At 43.5% G+C, this 6,417-nt stretch overlaps 1 pseudogene; it reads right to left on the bottom strand.

Annotated features, from left to right (window-relative positions):
- On the bottom strand, nt 1-3,122 carry LOC146615728 (olfactory receptor 11A1-like; annotated as a pseudogene).
- Between the last annotated feature and the right edge of the window lie 3,295 nt (nt 3,123-6,417).

The raw sequence follows: 6,417 nt of genomic DNA, 5'->3' as shown, positions 1-6,417 counted from the left end.
TCAAATAATTTTTGTTGGACAAAACAACCTTTTTAGATGTTTAGAAATTTCCTTCATTTTAAGCCCGTATATTAATGGATTAAATAAAGGTTGATACAAAGCTAGCTGTAATGACACTATAAAGCGTGCAGTTTTAGGGAAATCTGATTCCACTCGAGATATGGTTACATCATAGACACCTAAACAGGAAAAGCTCACTAAAACCAGTATGTGGGGTAAACAGGTCTCTGCAGCTTTTTTCTTGATTACTTTACGACTGTTTTAAGAGACCATAAAGATTTTTGTGTATGTGAAAACTATAAAAAGAAGAGGAAGTATCACAAAATCAAAATAACAAATTATACCAAATACAGTAACTAACCTTGATCTTACACACTGAAGAGTGTAAATTGCATTGTTACAAAATATTGATTTTAAATGAAAGGAACACAGTTTACTTTTAGCCATTCCTATTGCTTGGACTGCAATACTGTCAGGGTCCTGGGTCTGAGCAACCCAGGATCCCTGAGCAGTTATGTATTATATTATTATTATTGTATGTATATTTGGTGTTGCTGTCTTTCTCCCTGTTTGCGTGTGTGTATATGTGTTTCGGCGGGCGCCTTCAGGCCTGGTGGGTGTGGCCCTGCTGACGGTCTGGCCACACCTGAAGCCACACACCTGCTGCTGATCAGGCCTCGTCGGGGGAGCTACTTAGGAGAGTCTTGGAGCTCCCACCGACGCGGGATCATTCCGTGAGACTTCATGTTAGTCATCCTGTTGAGCTAGGTTAGTGTGTGTATGCCCGCGGTTATACAGTGGGGCAAAAAAGTATTTAGTCAGCCACCGATTGTGCAAGTTCCCCCACTTAAAATGATGACAGAGGTCAGTAATTTGCACCAGAGGTACACTTCAACTGTGAGAGACAGAATGTGAAAAAAAAATCCATGAATTCACATGGTAGGATTTGTAAAGAATTTATTCGTAAATCAGGGTGGAAAATAAGTATTTGGTCACCTCAAACATGGAAAATCTCTGGCCCTCACAGACCTGTAACGTCTTCTGTAAGAAGCTTTTCTGTCCCCCACTCGTTACCTGTATGAATGGCACCTGTTTGAACTCATCATCTGTATAAAAGACACCTGTCCACAGCCTCAAACAGTCAGACTCCAAACTCCGCCATGGCCAAGACCAAAGAGCTTTCGAAGGACACCAGGAAAAGTATTGTAGACCTGCACCAGACTGGGAAGAGTGAATCTACAATAGGCAAGCAGCTTGGTGTGAAAAAATCAACTGTGGGAGCAATCATCAGAAAATGGAAGACATACAAGACCACTGATAATCTCCCTCGATCTGGGGCTCCACGCAAGATCTCATCCCGTGGGGTCAAAATGATCATGAGAACGGTGAGCAAAGATCCCAGAACCACACGGGGGGACCTGGTGAATGACCTGCAGAGAGCTGGGACCAAAGTAACAAAGGTCACCATCAGTAACACACTACAACGGCAGGGAATCAAATCCCGCAGTGCCAGACGTGTTCCGCTGCTGAAGCCAGTGCATGTCCAGGCCCGTCTGAAGTTTGCCAGAGAGCACATGGATGATACAGCAGAGGATTGGGAGAATGTCATGTGGTCAGATGAAACCAAAGTAGAACTTTTTGGTATAAACTCAACTCGTCGTGTTTGGAGGAAGAAGAATACTGAGTTGCATCCCAAGAACACCATACCTACTGTGAAGCATGGGGGTGGAAACATCATGTTATGGGGCTGTTTTTCTGCCAAGGGGACAGGACGACTGATCCGTGTTAAGGACAGAATGAATGGGGCCATGTATCGTGAGATTTTGAGCCAAAACCTCCTTCCATCAGTGAGAACTTTGAAGATGAAACGAGGCTGGGTCTTCCAACATGACAATGATCCAAAACACACCGCCCGGGCAACAAAGGAGTGGCTCCGTAAGAATCATTTGAAGGTCCTGGAGTGGCCTAGCCAGTCTCCAGACCTCAACCCCATAGAAAATCTGTGGCGGGAGTTGAAAGTCCGTGTTGCTCGGCGACAGCCCCATAACATCACTGCTCTCGAGAAGATCTGCATGGAGGAATGGGCCAAAATACCAGCTACTGTGTGTGCAAACCTGGTAAAGACCTATAGTAAACGTTTGACCTCTGTTATTGCCAACAAAGGTTATGTTACAAAGTATTGAGTTGTATTTTTGTTATTGACCAAATACTTATTTTCCACCCTGATTTACGAATAAATTCTTTACAAATCCTACCATGTGGATTCATGGATTTTTTTTTCACATTCTGTCTCTCACAGTTGAAGTGTACCTCTGGTGCAAATTACTGACCTCTGTCATCATTTTAAGTGGGGGAACTTGCACAATCGGTGGCTGACTAAATACTTTTTTGCCCCACTGTATGTGTCCTGACAGCTGCGTCTATTGTGTCCCCAGGAGAAGTGTGGAGCGCCAGACGGCAGCCAGCACGAGGAATGCTGAGACACGGGAGCGGAGAGCACTGAGGCACGAACTATTCACGGAGAGACACGACACTGGAGTCAGGGAAAGCACGGGGATTTATTGTTGTTTTGTTCCACCACTGTAAATAAACGCACTGCTTGTACATAGAGCACCGCGCCTGGGTCCTCCTTCCCCACACCCCCCACGGTTTGCCATGCCGAACCGTGACAAATACAGGTACAAGCCAAGCTATGACCAGGAAAATACTCACAGTGCTTTTTCTCATGATGGTTGGATATTGTAGAGGTTTGCATATAGCCATATATCTGTCATAGGCAATGGCTGCCAAGACAACAAACTCTGAAGAACCCAGAGAATAAATTATGGAAAACTGAAAGAGACATGCTGAATATGATATGATTTGTTTTTTAGATAAAAAGTCAATCAGGAGTTTTGGGTAAATAGTTGTGGCGTAAATAACAACGTTCAGTAGCAATGCTGCAATAAAAGTGTACATAGGTTTGTGGAGATTTTTGTGGATCAAAATGAGGTATATAATAATAGAGTTACTGCAAGTTATTAGAATATATAATGTGAACATAATAAAAAAATAAAAATATCTGTATTAATTTCCACATGTCTATCAAAACTTATATAGGTAACATTTAATTCTTCATCCATTAATGTTTTAAAAAACTACAAAATGTTTCATTAAACAAATTGCGCAAGGTGAATAAATGGAAAATATTGAAAAATGCACCATCATGCAAACAGTGAGCAGTTACAGTCTGTGGAAGGTTTTTATCAGACAAATTAAGCCTCAAGGAGCTGAACACTGGAGGTTCATCTCACCCTTTTCATTCTCTTTTGCTTAGCACTGCACAACTTCAACACAAATTTTTTTTAGCTGAGATATGAAATCTTACACAATGGACTAGATTGAACTGGTTTAACTTGAGAAATGGAATTTAGGATGGATGCAAAGAGTGGCAGGTAACTTAAGTGCTGAAGCGCTAATCACAGAGTTGATTTCATAAGATCTGATGTAGGAGCAAGCTTGCAAGACAAGGACTTTACAGGAATTTCTTTATCTGACCGGGGTGTATTCTGTTCAGTGCCCTTGAGCAAGGCCTCATCGCCAATCAAAATTGATGGGTGATATTACAGAAGCCTCAAACAGAGATAAACCTGAGCTTATCTCAGGCTTATCTCTGCTCTGGCTTCTCCAGTCTGCATGTCAAATATCCTTGGGCAAGATACTAACTATGGGCAGAACTTTGTGTCATCAGAAACTGAATTTAAATAAATTAAATTCAAATTGTAGTTTAGTGTCAGGTGCTCCTTAGGCTTGCTAAAGGCTACTGGTGCTTCTGCGGACCAGACAAAGGGGACTCTACTGGAAGTGAGTGGTGTAAAGGGTGCAGTTACCTGGCTATAGTTGTAAATGAACCTATAGTAGAAACTAAGGAAGCCAAGGATGTACTGCAACAGTTGTCGACTAGGCTGGGAGTAGGCCACTGGGTCATAACCCGCACATTCACTGGATCAGTCTTCACTTGCCGTCTTTGCCAGTCCGAGAAAGTGACAGAGGAAGAATGTAATTCACATTTTTCAGCCTTTAAACCCAACCTGTTCTCCAGAAGCTATTGCAGGATACTGCAGACATGGATGACATGCTATTCAGGGAACTTGAAAAAAATATGTCATGCAGGTAAGCAAAATATTGATAAAAAAAATATAAATTTTTAAGTCTCTTAATACATTATTAATTAGAGCCTTCAAGACATTCGGAGCATTAGGGTGTCACTAATACCTGAAGTGACCTAGGGGTAGTGTTGGGCAAGTTACTTTGAAAAAACAACTAGTTATAGTAACTAGTTACTTCTTGAATAAAGTAATTGAGTTAGTAACTGCATGTCTTGGGACTGTGGGAGAAAGCCGGAGTACCCGGAGGGAACCCACGCAGACACGGGGAGAACATGCAAACTCCACACAGAAAGACCCCGCCTGATGGTGGAATTGAACTCAGAACCATCTTGCTGTGAGGCCACAGTGCTAACCACAGCAGTTTGTGGGGTTAGGGTAATTGATTAATCCAAATTGCCCATAGGTGTGAATGCGGGAGTGAATGTGAGTGCGAATGGTTGTCTGTCTCTGTGTGTTAGCCGTGCGACAGACTGGCGACCTCTCCAGGGTGTACCCCGCCTCTCGCCCTATGACAGCTGGGATAGGCTCCAGCGCCCCCCGCGACCCTGAAAAGGATAAGCATAAGCGAATGGATGGATGGAGTTAGTAACTGAGGTATAATTGGCCATTATTGACTACTTTTGGTTTTACCTCTACATTTCGCCTTGAAAAAACTATTTACCTTGCCTTGTTTGGTATCATTCTTTACAACCTCACATGTTTGAATTGACTTTATTTTTTATTTTAACATACTATATTAAGATAAAATCAAAAATCAGACAAAAAACATAAATCCAGAGTAGAAAAACCCAAGATGGCGACACGTAAACTCTCGGCGTAGCGTCTCCCTCTGGACTGAAATAGGGCTTTGGACAAAGCGGGCCGGTCTAAATACTGACTCTGGGTAGGCAAACCTGAGTCTACCATGTCCGCCTCCACCTGGACTTTGGATTGACGGGCCGGAGCCTGCCGGTGCCTACTGCGTCTACTAGATTCCCGGGAGGGCAGGCTGGGCCCTGCCCTGTCCTCCTTGTCCTCCCCCGCTCGGACTTGGAGCTAGCAGGCCGGGGCCTGTTGCGTCCCCCAGACTCGGAGCTAATCAGGCCGGAGCCCGCTGCATTCCCCGGACTCGGAGCTGGCAGGCCGGAGCCGGCTACATTGTCCGTATTTCGAAGCTAACGAAGCCAGAGTCTGCTACACCGCCCGGACTCGGAGCTAACAGGACGGAGCCTGCTATACTGCCTGGACGCAGAGTTAACAGGCCGGAGACTGCTACACCGTCCGGACACGCAGCTAACAGGCCGGGCTGGAGCCTGCTACGACGCACCTCCATCTGATCCCCGGATTGCTTAGTCCACCTCCGCTCGGATTCGGAGCTAATAGGTTGGAGCCTTTTGTATTCACCCCCATTTTGGACCCTGGGCTATCATTATGAAGACAAGGACACTTATCGAAGCTTTATTGTGTGTATTCGTGGTTTGGGACTTGGGACATTGCGGTGCTCCTTGGGTGAGAACTGCAAAATATGAGCTGAGTATGGGTGAAACTTATTTTAGTGGCACTAGGTCAACTGTAGCAGTGCACCTGGAGTCACCAACGATTCATTTGGCTCTGGTTGTTAGCTTAAATCGATATGAAGTATTACCCAAATTACAAGGTTCCCTTGTTCTGTATAATCTTTCATGTTCACTTAAGAAAAAGCAGTATTTGTCGTTAACATCTGCAAAGTACGAAAATGCTTTTAAATGTAATATGAAACGAAGGTTAATGATGATTGTTTTACTTTTACTTATATCCGGAGATGTGCAACCAAATCCTGGACCTGAGTTGAAAAGTGTCCAGACCCCTGCCGATTTTAAATCTCAGCCAGGGTTAAAATGTGTTCATCTAAACGTACGCAGTTTATTACACAAGATGGACTTGGTCAGAATTTGGGCGAAATCGACAAACGCGGATATTGTGATTATCTCCGAAACTTGGTTGTCCAAACCTATTACAGATGATGACATCAACATAACGGGATACAATCTTTATTGTACAGATAGGCCTAGGAAAGGTGGAGGCGTAGCAATTTATGTTAAATCAAGATATGAAGTATCCATTGTTTTATCTGAATCTATTCCTAAACAAATGGAATTCTTGGCTTTGAATATTAAAATAGTAAAGTCTCTCTCTATAACAGTTGTTGGGTGCTATAGGCCTCCATCTGCTGTAAAGGAAACTTTATTATCTCTAAAGTATCTTCTGTCCAAATTAAATTATAACGAACTTCTATTGGCCGGAGACTTGA

The sequence above is a fragment of the Diplotaxodon limnothrissa genome, linkage group LG16 (assembly GCF_057381915.1).
Source record: "Diplotaxodon limnothrissa isolate DT_005_m linkage group LG16, D_limnothrissa_male_GT1.1, whole genome shotgun sequence".
In the NCBI taxonomy this organism is placed as follows: Eukaryota; Metazoa; Chordata; class Actinopteri; order Cichliformes; family Cichlidae; genus Diplotaxodon; species Diplotaxodon limnothrissa.
This window is presented reverse-complemented; position numbering and strand designations above follow the sequence as displayed.